Source organism: Panthera pardus, unplaced genomic scaffold, assembly GCF_024362965.1.
Source record: "Panthera pardus isolate Hobbes unplaced genomic scaffold, ASM2436296v1 HiC_scaffold_24, whole genome shotgun sequence".
In the NCBI taxonomy this organism is placed as follows: domain Eukaryota; kingdom Metazoa; phylum Chordata; class Mammalia; order Carnivora; family Felidae; genus Panthera; species Panthera pardus.
In genome coordinates, this window is record NW_026526810.1 from 110,035,493 (window position 1) to 110,049,830 (window position 14,338).

Sequence of the window (14,338 nt, forward strand, 5' to 3'; positions counted from 1 at the left end):
TAGGATGCGGGTGAGGGCCCTCAAGGGCTCTGCGCAGCCCATCCGGGAAAAGCCTAGATACACCTATCACAGAGGATGGTAAGTCAACCCAATTGTCTATGTACACAGTACTCTGGGAATGCTCGGTGTGGGGGAGCTGGGAATTTGGGGTTGGGGAGAGCTCAAAAAGTCGTCTCAGCAGAGCAGACGCCATCCTGGAAGGGGGAGGATCCGCTGAAGGTCATGAGAAAAGTCTGCCCTGCTCAGGGATCAGTAAGTGCAAATTACTTGAGAAGCTGGTGTGTTGGGGCGGGGGGGGGGGGGGGGGGGGGGGGGGGGGGGCGGGTGATAGGGAACCAGGGGTGTGGGGAGAGGGCGGGGGTAGGTTAGGGATAGTCATTTATCCCGGTCTCTTTCAACTCCAAAATTATAGGATCCTAATCTGAACCCTCCCTGCCAACAACTTGAAAAAGTTGTCTGAGACCAGGGACATTTGGAGAGAAAGTTGAATAGTGAGTCAAATAATAAACCAAAAAGAAATCCTGAAGTCAAAACAAGGGATAAATTTTCCTTATCTATCTACGACATGCATCAAAGCAGCTAGCTGCTGTCTGCCCCAGCCTGGGAAGATGATCACGGTTTTTAATGGCCTGTAAACAATAGGACCAGCCTTTGTAATAAAGTTGAACCAATTAATCCTTTAGGCTTCCTCCCTGCACCCTGACGACTCCCAGCTCCCCCTGCTCCGAGGCAGGGCCACCTTCAAGGGTCTGGGAAATGGAGGGATCCAGCCCTGAAACGCAAAGCCTCTGAGAGCTGAGGTGGTTTGTGAAAGAGAATCAACCCTGTGGGTGACAGCGATGGTTCCCAAAGGAGGGTCAAAGAAAATTGCCTCTATCCTGATCTGGGTAAAAGGAAGAAGACTCCTCTTGGAAAATGCAAAAACAAACAAACAAACAAAAACAAGAGACATGGTGTACTAAGGAACTGGCACAAGAGGTAAACTCTGTTCTTATGTGGTGAGCTCATTCATTCATTCGGCAAACATTCACGCACTCCTATAGCGCAAGGCACCTGTACAGGTCCAAAAGTATACAGAGATTCCAAATACCTGCCCTCAATGGAATTACAGTCTGGGAAGTGGTGCCGGGAATAAGGCATATCCACAGATATGGATAATAAAAGTTAGTAGGATAGTATGTGCAAAGAGTTACACAAGTCCAGACCTTTCCGTTCATGGCTTTGCTTCTGGCTTTGACGTATCACGTTCAACGTGGGTGACTGGGGCAGACCTTATTGAAAACAACAGGGGGATTGGAAAGAGGAGAAAGAAAATGGGACAGAAAAGAAAAAGGAAACCAAGCCCCTCCTTCCTGCCCCTGCTCCAAGCTCAGCCCTAGTTCTGGGAAAGCAAAGGACCAGTTGTCACTAGAAGTCCCCAGGCAGGTCCAGGCCACTGAGTCACAATTCAAGGCACGTATGCTCCTGTATCAACAAGGCACATTTTTGCTGAATTGCACAAAATTCTGGCCATCTGGAGTTTTCTATTTGATATACCAATTCCCAGTACCTGACAACCATGTGCCCCTTTACGCTTAGCAATACCACATATACGTGCACAAACACACACGCATGCATGCTAACGGTGATCGGTGATCGAATGAAGGAAATTCTAAGGCTTTTTCACCTGTGCTTCAAAAGCTAACATTCTCTCCTTCCGAAAACAGTGACAAATACATGTTTTGCATGCGTGTAGCCTCTCATTTTTCAGCTCTTCAATAAATATTACTTTATGTTCATGCCACCAGCAACCTTGGTTGGTAAACAAAGGCAAAACGCTATCATCTCCATGTTAAATACTCCTCCTTTATCCATTTGTTTCCTACTCAAGAATGGTTGAGGGGCACCCTGGTGGCTCAGTCGGTTGAGCATCCAGCTTTGGCTCAGGTCATGATCTCACGGTTCATGAGTTCGAGCCCCACATCGGGCTCTGTGCCAACAGCTCAGAGCCTGGAGCCTGCTTCGGATTCTGTGTCTCCCTCTCTCTCTGCCCCTCCCCCCTCCTTAGAAATGAATAAACATTAAAAAAAAATTAAAAAAAAAAAAAAGAATCGTTGAACACCTACCATGTGCCATGACCATGCTGGGTATCACGTTTTCTAGCCAGAACAAGACAAATGCAAGTGCTGCCTTCAAATGGGTCACAGTCTAGTGAGGGAGAGAGACAGGGAAATGCACTCCGCCTCCAGGATCTGGAGCAGCTTCCAGAGGAAATGATGGAGACAAACCTTAAAAGACTACTGTGAGAGGCACCTGGGTGGCTCAGCCGGTTAAGTGTCCAGCTCTTGATTTCACAGTTCATGAGATCAAGCCCTGCATGGGGCTCCACGCTGATAGTGCAGAGCCTACTTGGGATTCTCTCTCCCTCCTTCTCTCTCTGCCCCTCTCCTGCTCACACTCTCTCCCTCTCTCTCTCTCAAAATAAATAAATAAACTTAAAAAAAAAAAAAAAGACTACTGTGATTTTTGCCAGGTGGAAAAGAGAGGGATGGGTCAGCAATTTGTGCTCAGAGAAGAATGAGCTGTCTGGCATTTCCAGACCACGGATGGAGTGAGGGGTGGTGAAGGGCAAAGGATGAGAAAGGAGACTGAAGAGGTTGGCTGGGCCCAGACCATAGAGCCAAGAAAGCCTTGCCAAGGAGTTTGGACTTTATCCCGTGGGCAATGAGGAAACCACTGAAGGTTTCAAGCAGAGGCAGGTGACATGATCAGATTTATGTTTTGGCAAGATTATTCCAGCTTCTGGGTGAAGAATACACTGGAATAGGAAGAGGCTGGGCAGACTGTAGAGACAGTCCCTAAACAGAATCAACAGGACTGGGTTCCCCATTGAAGGTAGGAAGGAAAGGAGGTGTCAACCTTCAGGCTTGAGGGGCCCTCATCCAAGACAGGAATCCAATAAGAAAGCAAGAGGCAGAGAAATTAAGTGCCTTGTCTAAGGTCACATAAATTACTGGATAGTGGATTGAAGCCAGGAACTTAAAATTCTTTCCAGTAGAAACCCCTTGGTTTGCCATGTTAGTATCAACCTGTGATTAAACTTGGCCATCATTTGCCAGGCTCACTTTTTGTTCCCTGCTTTTTCACACGTGGACACTTTTTGCCCTAGGAAGACCATAAACTCAACAGGTCAAACTGTCTTTTGACCTCTCATAGGGCCTGGCACATACTAGGCACTAAGTGGTCAATGAATGTTTGTTATTAAATCAAACCCCAGGAGCCCAAGGGCACCTTAAGCATTGTCTTACTTGTGACACAAGACACTTTCTTTCATCAATTCTTAACAAACAGTATTTTTAAAACACAATTCCTAGATCAAATAATTCCTAGATGTCTGGATTTCACAGTCCAGGAAATTTGTTACAACAAAAATTAGAGGGATCAACACGGTCTTGCCAATTTTTTTTTTATTTTGCCAAATAAGGACAATCTAAATCCCAACTGCCATCTATTAACTGCCATCTACTACTTTGTTTCTTAAAAAACATTTCATATGTATCCAAAAAGTCAGAACAATATAAGATTAAGGCTAATCCTTCAAATTAAATCAGAGTTCCTCACCCTTAGCACCATGGACACTTTAGGCCAATAAATCTTTGCTATGGGGATGAAGGGAGAAGAATGGGGGGGCTGTCCTGTGCACCTTGGGGCATTTAGCAGCATCTCTGGCTGCTATTCACAACATACCAGTAGCCCCTCCCAAGTTGTGACAACCAAACAATGTCTCCAGGCATTGCCAAACACCCCCAGGGGCAAAATCATCTCAGTTGAGAACCACTGAATTAAATAAAGCCTTACTAAAAATGTAGTTCTATTGTCCTTACCTTTTAAACCAGTGAAAACTTTAGCACAGACAGGCATCCGTCCATAAACCAAAGGCACAGAGGCTAAGAGGGTGGGATTTGAAATCACACTTGAATTCAAATCCCAATTATTCCTCCTTCCTGTTGTCGTTGTCGCCTGACCTTGACCAAGTGATTGCTCTAAACCTCCCTTTCCTCTCCTGCAGCATCTACCTTGTCAGAGTGGTTGGCAGGATTGGATGGAATAGGTACAACCCACTTAGCAACATGCCTGGCACATGATGGTTGGGAGAGGAAGGATGACCATTAATAATATTATTTCTAACACTTCTAAACACATACCACATTAACAATGGCTACCCAGATTTAAGACTGTCTGGATAAATGGACCCACACATAACACAGTAGGTCTTCAACAAACATTTATTGAATGAATAAATGAACCCTAAATCACCCTGTTCCCACCAGCTCCTGTCTTCAACCCTGCCACATCTAAGTCCTTTTCTCCTTTACCAGAACTTTCCCCAATTGTACCCATGGGGATTAAATACACAAAAGAAAGTCTGGCCAGTCCAGGACCTCTGCCTGGGGCTCTATGGCGGTGGGGGGGGGGGGGGGGGAGGGGAGGGACGAAGCGTGGGAGGAATTGGGGCGGGGGGGGCTTTGTGGAATCCTCTAGCAAGAGCAATATCAATCCACCACCCAACTACCTGCACTTGGAACAGCTCTTACCCCACCAATGAGAACACAGCCTTGTTGAGACCCATCACTAACACCACCCATGTCATCACATCTTCAGGTGGCTGCTATCCTCCCTAGATATTTAACCTGGAGGTAGGCCAAGGACAGAAAAAGGAGATGGCCATATCCTTGAACAAAAGTAGCTATAAAAGGGCGTGGGAAGCAAGGCAAACGACAAATTAAACAAACAGACAACCTCAAAGGAAAGGAGGTGGAGAGGCTCCAACAAAAGGGTCAGAGTTCCTGCTGCTTCCTGCATCCCCACCAAGCCCACCTCCCACCTCAGCAGGCAGACAGAGCACTGGTGGCTCTTACAAGGGGAGAAACACTCCTCATTATAAACCAGACATGCTCCTGGCTGAAGCCCAGCCAGCAATAAATTCTGGAGTTCATCTCATAAGCACAGTATCTTTGTCAATTTCCCGAAGGACTGAATTTTTCTGACCATCACAGGGGCATAGGACGTGAGCATGGGGCAGGGTGGGGACTTAAAAAAAGCAGGTGATCCAAGCTCTCATTCTATAGATGGGGAAACTGAGGCTCACAGTGAGAAAGGAACTTGCTCAAGACCATCCACGGGGGCCCCACTCAGTGGCAGCGCTGAGCCAAGAGTTCAAGGCTTCAGTTGTAGCACTGAGCTTTGCCAGAAGCTCAGAAACATCCCCAGAAGAGGATGGTGTATTATGAACCGAATCTCATTCTTCCTGAAAAAATAAATGATCACATTCGCAGCTTCACATGAGGAGAGGATTAACAAGTTCTCAGAAGGGGCCATTGATCTATGGCTTCTCCATCCATTTGGAAACTGAGAGAGAATAAATTAGTTCCACAGGAGGATCCAGCAACTAACTTCTCTACCCCAGCAAGCATCATTGGTCTTCTTCAGACTATCTGATACTACAACCAAAATACAAAGAGGATAGTAAAGACCATTTGGGGGAAATGTGCAAATGGTGACTCCGAGTAAAGAGTACAGGGGTGTTCACTGTACCATTCTTGCAACGTTTCGGAAGACTTGAAATTTTTCTAAGTAAAAATTTGAGGGAGAGTGAGAAAGCACTAAAGAATAATCTAAACTAAATTAAATTGTTGTTAAAAATTCGGAAAGGAACCAGAAGGGACCAGAAAGGGATTCAGAAGGAATCATTCCTTCAGTTTCACTCAGTTTCTTTATCTGAGGACTAACACCCTCAGGGAAAAAAAAAAAAAAAAAAGACATTGCAGAAGTTAGAGATGTAGGGTTCCAAACAAATATGTGATGCTGGTGTTCATAGTAGCCAGTAGCTATGGCAACCTTGGAATCCAATCTGATTTCAAATATTTTGTCCCATTAGCTCCCAAAATACACATATACTTGTCACATCATGTATCCTGGTGTTCTTGATTCAGAAAGTAACAAAAGTAACAACAGGCTATGGATGGGACAAATGTCAGAATCCTTCCCCCAAAATCCATCACCTTTGCCGTACAGGTGGCTCATAAAATCAATTAAATGCAGTTTAATTTCCATTCAGTTTGGAAATCCTTTCATATAAATAAATTATTGAATCAAAATCCACATCCAAACCACAGTCAGCCATGTTCTCTATCTACAGTAGTATTTAATTGGCACCATATTGGATCCATAATCTAGCCCTGAAAATCTATCCTTGGCCACATAGATAAAATTCATGCCAGTGGGACGCCTGGGTGGCTCAGTTGGTTAACCATCCGACTCCTGATTTCTGCTCAGGTCATGATCTTACAGTTCGTGAGATCAAGCCCCACGTCGGGTTCCTGACTGGCTGGTAGCACAGAGTCTGCTTGGGATTCTCTCCCTCCTCTCTCTCTGCCCCTCCCCCTGCTGCTCATGCTCTCTCTCTTTCTCTCTCAAAAATAAATAAATAAACATAAAAAAAAATGTCATGCCAGTAGCATGGCAGTCAAAACTTGGAGATTTGAGGTAACACAGACCATTCAAGAAACCTGAAAGAATTCCTATGGCTAAAATAAGAGAGGAGGGGAGATTCCTGGGGATAGAAACGGAGATGGAGGCCCAGAGCGCAGGGGCCAAGAACGGCTTCACCCAAGTCATCCATGAGGTGGCTGGCGGGCAAAGAAACCAGGCTGAGCAGCTGTCCGAGTGGGGGGAGGGCAGGGACATGGCCCACAGGGACACAGAGGAGGCCCGGCCCACAAAGAGGCCCATTTTCCCACCCCTCCCCACGGATGGATTCCTGAGTGGAAAAGAAGAAAACAAGGAAAATTCTGGTCCCAGCTAACAGATACACGCCATTGAAAGAAAACTGGATGAAGATATTTACTCCTATTGTAGAATGTTTGGCACTTCAGATGCGCTTTAACTTAAAATCGAGGAATGTAGAGATCAGGACTTGTAAAGAAACCAAAGATGTTAGTGCTCTGACAAAAGCAGCTGGTTTTGTGAAAGCCTTTATTCTTGGGTTTCAGGTAGAGGATGCACTTGCCCTCATTAGGTTGGATGACCTCTTCCTAGAGTCCTTTGAAATCACAGATGTGAAGCCCCTAAAGGGGGCTCTAGGGAGACCACCTGTCAAGAGCGATAGGAAGAACTGCTGGTAAAGGAGGAAAAACCAAATTCACCATAGAGAATGCGACACGGACATGGATGGTTTTGGCTGTAAGTTCACATCCTTGGCTCTTTCCAAAACATGAAGATGGTAAGAACCGCCATTTGCAACGTCATCCTGGGAAATCCTCCCTCAAAGGTTTATGGCAATATCCGGGCTGTGGCTAGCAGAGCAGCAGATCGTTTCTGATTTCAAATCAAGAGACTTTTTATCTTGTCTTTGGAATCTAGAGAAAAAGCCTTCCCCCCCCGCAACCTGTGGTCACAAGAAACCATGTGAAGAGTATTCCAGTCACTTTAAGGCTCCATCACTTCTGTTCTCAGCCAGAAGCATAAACAGAAAGGAAAGGTTTGGTAAAAGTCACACACAGCGACTTTGAGGATAATTTCCATATCTGAATGTGGCACACTATACTTACACATTAACTATGATTTATCACTTCATTTTAAATAAAAGATTTGCATAGTTTATAACTCTTATGGGAGGGAAACTTCTGGTGTAAACAGTCCTGTATGAATTTATCAACTTATTTATAAATTTGTAACTTCTTATAAATTTATAAACATTTCTTGTCTATGGAGTATAATTAAAACAATCATCCCACAAAAATAAATAAATAGATAGATAAAATAATTAATTAATTAAAATAAAATAAGAAATGAGGGGAGAATGAGCAGGGGAATATGAAGTTGGGAAGACAAGTAGAGATCAGACCCAAGAGGGTCTGAACGCTCGACAAAAGAGGAGGAAGTTTATCCTTCAGGCAATAAGGAACCACTTTAAGATGGGAGGAATATAACTGGATCATTCCAGCAGAGGATGGATAGATGGAAGTAATTCAAAACTAGGGAGTCTAGTTGGAATGACAAAGACCTGACCTAAGGCAGTCAGTAGGGAATGGAGAATGGAGGACAAGTTAGAGAGAGCTGCTAAAGACAGCCAAGGCACAGGACTTGACAGGAAGAGGGCAGATGTGCCCTAGAGAGAGAAGAAGCAGTCCAAGACAACCTCCAGCTTTTTTGACCTGGTAAATGATGCTGCCAGTCATCCAGACGGGGAACCCAGGAGAAGAGAAATGTAGTAGGTTTTGAACACGCTGAAGTTCCACCTGGATAGGCAGGTGTGGAGCTCCAGAGAGAAGTCCAAACTGGATATACGCATTTGAGAGTAATCATCACATATATGGTGGTGGATGCCATGGGTGTGGATGAGGTCAACTGGGAAGAAATTGACAAGTAAGAATTGGTTCAAGAACAGAAACTCTGGGGGAGAAAGCTGCTAAGGGCAGGTAAGGAAGAGGAGTCCTCCCCAAGAACACTGAGGAGTGGCCTAAAAGGCAGAGACCCCAGCCTGCTTTTAAGTGATCCATTCTACCCCTCCATCTCCACAGGTTGGTCACACCATGCTAGCGTAGAGGAAGTAACAATAACGACCAGCTAGCGTAGAGGAAGTAACAATAACATATTAAAACAAACTCTCTTCTCAAAAACAAAAAAGACAAACAAGTCAATTAAAACACAGGCAAAGGATGTGAGTAGACATTTCTCCAAACAAAATACACAAGTGGTCAAAAAACACATGAAAAGATGCTCAGCGTCATTAGCCATTAGAGAAATGCAAATCGAAACCACGGTGAGACACCACATCACACCCACCAGCATGGCTAGAATCAGAAAAACAGATAATCACAAGTGTCAGCAAAGAAGTGGAGAAACTGGCCCCGCGCACGTTGCTGGTAAGAATGTAAAATGTGCAGCCACTGTGGAAAACAGTGGTAGTTCCTCCAAAAATTAAAGATACAGCTGTCATATGACCCAGCAGTTTCAATCCTAGGTGTATCGTCAAAAAAACTGAAAACATATGTTCCCACAAAGACTTGTATTTGAATGTGCATGTTAGCATTACTCGTAGTAGCGAAAAAGTGGAAATAACCCAAATGTCTATCAACTGATGGGTAGATAAATAAAATGTAGTATACCACATAATGGAATAGTATTCTGCCACTTAAAAAAAAAATGCAGTCTTGATATATGCTACTATGTGGTTGGACACTGCAAACATGGTAAGTTGAAGAATCCAGACACGAAAGTCCACATATATTGTCTAATTTCATTTATAGGACATAATCAACATAGGGAAATCCATAGAGATTGAAGGAAGACTTGTGAATGCCAGGGGCTGGGGAGGGGGGGAAAGGAGTGAGAAGTGACTACGTAATGAGTGCAAAATCTCATTCTGGGGTGACAAAAACGTTCTGGAATTAGGTAGTAGTGATGATTGCACCACACTGCAGGTTTACTAAAACCATTGACTCGTATGCTCTAAAACTAAAAATCAGTGAATTGTACACAGTTGAAATGGTGAACTTTACATTACATGAATCTTAGCTCAATAAAAAAAATTAAGTAAGTTCACTTTACAAAATTACCCATAGCCAAGAACAGCTGGGTAAGCAATTTCTCCAGCTTGCCCAGATATTCTACATAAAGAAAAGAAAATTCCAGATATTCTAACCAAAGAAGCCAAAGGGTGTGCTTCCCAAGAGACTCTTAAATATCTTTAAAAGTCCAATTTAAATTATATGTGTGTGTGTGTGTGTGTGTGTGTGTGTGTGTGTGTGTGTGTGTGTGTAATATCCATACGTTGGGGATGAGTTGCTCTGCTGAAGAGCAGAGATGGTTCATTCAGCTCATGATAGCTATCCATGCCTCGGTAGGGTTGCCTCACCCACTTTTAAGATTTCTAAATGTCAGGGTGACAGGGACACAACCAGGCAACCATGATTTGACCTACAGAGAAACCACAACCACGCATGACCTGTTATAGTTATCCAACAATGACAGGAAAGGAGAAATGATTTCTGGACCCAGAGTACCCCAAAGCCCCAGAACAGCAGTCTCCCAGCTCATGCCCCTTATTCAACTCTTTGACACCTACAACCCTTGCACTGTGTTCAAGATGACCTCCCGAGACAACATTCCGAGCTGTCCCAGGGTGTCAGCGCTCACCATGTAGGTAGCTGCTTTATCCACACGGTGCCTCAGGAGGTTACTCTGAATCGCTTTGGGCTTTGGACACAAGTGACTTTGAAATTATCACAATTTATATGGTTTACACCCAGCTCAACACCATCTGCGACAGAAGTCAAGGCCTGAAGAAGCAAGTAAGGGACAGGAGATGGACCGTGTGTGCGTTTATCAGAGTAGCTCCACGCCTGTGGGCAGGAGAACCCGAGGAGGAAGCTCCAGGGTTCCATAAAATTTTCCTGAGGATAATTTTCATCTCTCTCCTTTCTCCACTGACACGCATCCCTCTCTTTTTGTTCCCCTTCTCCAGCCAAATTCCAAGGGCCACCGTAGATAACAAGGTAACAGAATGCAAATGCTTCAAGGGGGCACACCCCTACTCCAGAGAGACTGTCAGAGCGGGGAGGCAGATCTGGAGTGAACAGCAAAACCTCGGGACTGCTCTAGCCATTGGATAAGCAACCCCTCCTCCACGCCTCCCTGCTCCTGCCTCTCCGATGGGAAAAGGAACACAATGAAACTAGGCTTTCCCTTGGGGTTCTGACCACCTTGTGTGGAGATTATGATTACCCTGCCGTTGCTATGCCTACCGTGATGTCATTCCTTTATCATTCCATTTGCGTGGATTTTTTTCCCCCTTTTCTCCAAAGGATACCCTACTCTCCAGTGCCTGGGAGCCCACTGGGAGCCCAACTCCAGTCCTCATGCTATCTAGACTCAGGGAAACCACTCTGTCTGGGGACCTCAGGCAACGCCACATAATCCTGATGGGAAAAAAAAGCTGGGAGCAACTTCCAGGATGCGGGTTAGTCTATCCCTATACTTTACGCAGAAGGAAGCAGGGCACAGTATTTTGCCTTCTCCACTCAAAACTGCAAACAGGAGAGGGACATATGGTTAGGTCCTATCAGCTGTATTTAATTTGTCAGAAGAAAATCACTTCTTAAGTAAAATAAATGCAAAGAAGAATAAGGATAGAGGAAAAGGTGCACGAATCCCACACTACATCATGCACAGAGGAAAGCAAAGGAAGGGAGAAAATTATTTCCTCAATAGTTACATCTCGCACCGTCCAGCCATGTATCTCCAGGAGCTCTATGTCAACGGAAAGCATTCCTCTGGGTTCCGACTGTGCACCAGGCTCCGTGCTGGGTACTGGAGGCCCAGTCCCAGCCTTTAAGAAATAGTAACAAGATCACTGTTCACAATCACGACATCTACACAGGCTCATTCAAAAGGATTTTGCTCCACTAAATAGAGGAAAACTGTGGCTCTGAAAGACCAGACTATTTGTCCTTGGCCATGAGGCTCAGTCTACAACTTGTGGGCAGAGAGTGAAAGTGCGGGCATGGGCAGGCCTTGCCCCAAATCCTCAGGTGAAGGCAACAGCCTGCTGCCTGCTTCCTCCTCATTCTGTCTTCCCCTCCCAGGCCCTGCGGGGCTTCCGCAGACAGGGAAGGAAGGCAGAGGGCGGTGGCTCCAGTTCCAGATGCTGCAACCGCACCAGGGGAATGGCAGCCACCTGCCTCAGACAGTGGGCAGGAGGGCCCAGGGAAGGCCTTCCCTGCGGCCTGCTCACCCTCTGCGGCCAAGTTCACCTTTATGTCATGGCCCTGCTCCTGGAAGTCACAGACGTCACTGTGAAGACACAGCACCCTGTAGAAAACAGCGGTCCTGCTGCACTAGAAATATCCAGACTTGTTCCATAAAAATGGCAATGACTATTGGTATCAGCAGCGCCGTGGTCTGCAGCCAAAACCCAACACACAGAACTGGTGTTGTCTTTCTAAATCTACAACGTGCTTCTGATCGTTTAACCAAATATATGGTGTATCATCTATTCGTTTAATCAGAAGCAAGAGAAAAATCCGATCCCCATTTTGTGAATGAGGAAACCAAGGCCAAGAAAAGAGAAGGGGGTCACAGGTGACATCCATTGGCAGAGATGAGATTTTTATCTTAAATACTCATTTGGGGGCACCTTGGCAACAGCACAAGCCCTCGGCGCTTTGGGTGGAAGTCACACTACCGGGCCACCAAACCAGCCACAACTGTTAGTTTTTTTGTGTTTAGTGGGGCCAGGGGGGTGGATGGCAAGGAGAGGCGGGAGAGAGATCCCCACGAAAGCCCAAGTCTTTGCTCCCCAACTGGCCGCTGAGACTGTTCAGGGGCCAGATGTCAGAAGTGGTGAAACTATCCTCCTTTTTAACAAGTCAGTCTGCCTTTCACCTGTCCTGAGGTAGGTGTCCACATGCCCTACTTTTCCATGCAGCCCTGCTCCCTTGGGAACAGAGGCCCGAACAGGCTGCTCTCCCTCACCCAGGTTATGAAGCCTTGCCATCCAAAACCAGGCCAACGGGAACGCACAGGAAACATTCACTAGACCGTGGCTTGGTTGGTTTTAACAGCAAAAGCTACATTTTAGGACCCACCCCTGTGAGAGAGGACCTCACAGAAATCTCAGAGTGGATCAAAGCAGGCCAGCCTGATCACCCCCACTAAACCCCAAGCTGCAAGGGAATCTGAAAAGCAAAAGTTCTAGAATCAGATCTGGGTTTAAACCTCAGCAACACCCACTCACGATGCGGCCTTCGGCTGCCTGCCCCTCAGGTTTCTTCATCTTGAAATGGGGATGAAAATACCTAACTTCAAGAAAGTATGAAAATGCCAGTACATTCTAAGCACATCAAGACGGTAGCCATGATTACCGATTTACCAAAGGCAGCAGTGTGTCTGTGCTCAGACACCCACACATGTTCCTGGATCCTCTTCTGACCAACGTCCTTCACTTTCAACACAACTGGCCTCGGGGTAAAGCCTTCAGCCACAGAACTGAGCTCCGGCCCTTGCCAAGCTAACTGACCCATATAGGGTTCACAGCCCTGTTCTTACTAGAACAACACTTTTGTTTGACTTGTAAATTTCTGCATGTACATTTTATGCATTTGTATACATATACATGCATAGATAATGTATTCAAATGGCATTTTATCACATGTCATTTTGCTATACGTTGTTCTCCCACATCAGCACCCCCCATCCTCAGCCCGCTTTCCCCGGGTAGCCCATGTTAACATTTTAGTGTGTCCTTCTACATTTTTCCCCAGACTCATGTAATTTCACACACACACACACACACACACACACACACACACACACACACTCATAGTGGGTTGAGGGGGGGTGGTTATTGTTTGTTTAAAAAAATAGAATTATAGATCATATATATTCTTCTCCCTTTTATTTATTCTGCCATACTTTATCAAAATCTTTTAATGGTTCTGTAATGATCCAAGATGTGAAGGTACCATAGCTACTGGGCCATTTCCCTACTGACATAGGCACTCATTGAGTTTCAATTCTTGGCTGCTACTAACAAGCCAGCAATGGATTCCTTGTACATCCGTCCTCACCAAAACCACTTTCTTTTTTTAAATTGTTTGTTCATGTTTATTTATTTTTGAGAGAGAGAGATAGAAACAGAGTGTGAGCGGTGAGGGCTAGAGAGAGAGGGAGACACAGAATCCAAAGCAGGCTCCAGACTCCAAGCTGTCAGCACAGAGCTTGATGTGGGGCTCAAACTCATGAACCGTGAGATCATGACAAAAAACCAAAATCAGATGCTTAACCCACTGAGCCACTCAGGTGCCCCTCGAAGACCACTTTCTAACCAGACAAAATACCAAGCTCCAGGATGTGAAAGTCACCCATCAAAAGGACCTCATGATGAGCTCCCATTGTAGCCACTCATCCTTAAAACTCCTCTTTGCAAAGACCCCCTGCTTCTAGAAGGGCAAATCCCAGGCAAGGAACTGGCCTCCAACCACCAGTTCTTCCAGGATTCTACAGTGTCAGTCAACTCTGCAGGTCTTAATTTTCCCACCTGTAAAATAAAATAGTAACAGCCTGGTGCTGCGGGATCTGAGAGCACTTTTGTGAGTGATTTTTATGAGGAAGCGGTGTGTGAAGTAATATTTTTGGTGTTATTCTATGGGATGTTGTTTCTAGCTTGTTTGGGGGGTCACAGAAGGGAGGGCAAGCCAAAACGAACAGATTTGATTAAATTCCCGCTAAGAGTCAGGGGTGCCTGGGTGGCTCAGTTGGTTGAGCATCCGACTTCGGCTCAGGTCATGATCTCACC

General features: G+C 45.4%; 1 protein-coding gene and 1 pseudogene across 7 annotated transcripts in view; one reads left to right on the plus strand and one right to left on the minus strand.

Moving 5' to 3' along the window:
- Window positions 1-14,338, minus strand: part of DPF3 (double PHD fingers 3) — a 293,080-nt gene that overhangs the window by 194,571 nt on the left and 84,171 nt on the right. The window lies entirely within an intron of this gene.
- Window positions 6,605-7,456, plus strand: LOC128773030 (RNA-binding protein PNO1-like; annotated as a pseudogene).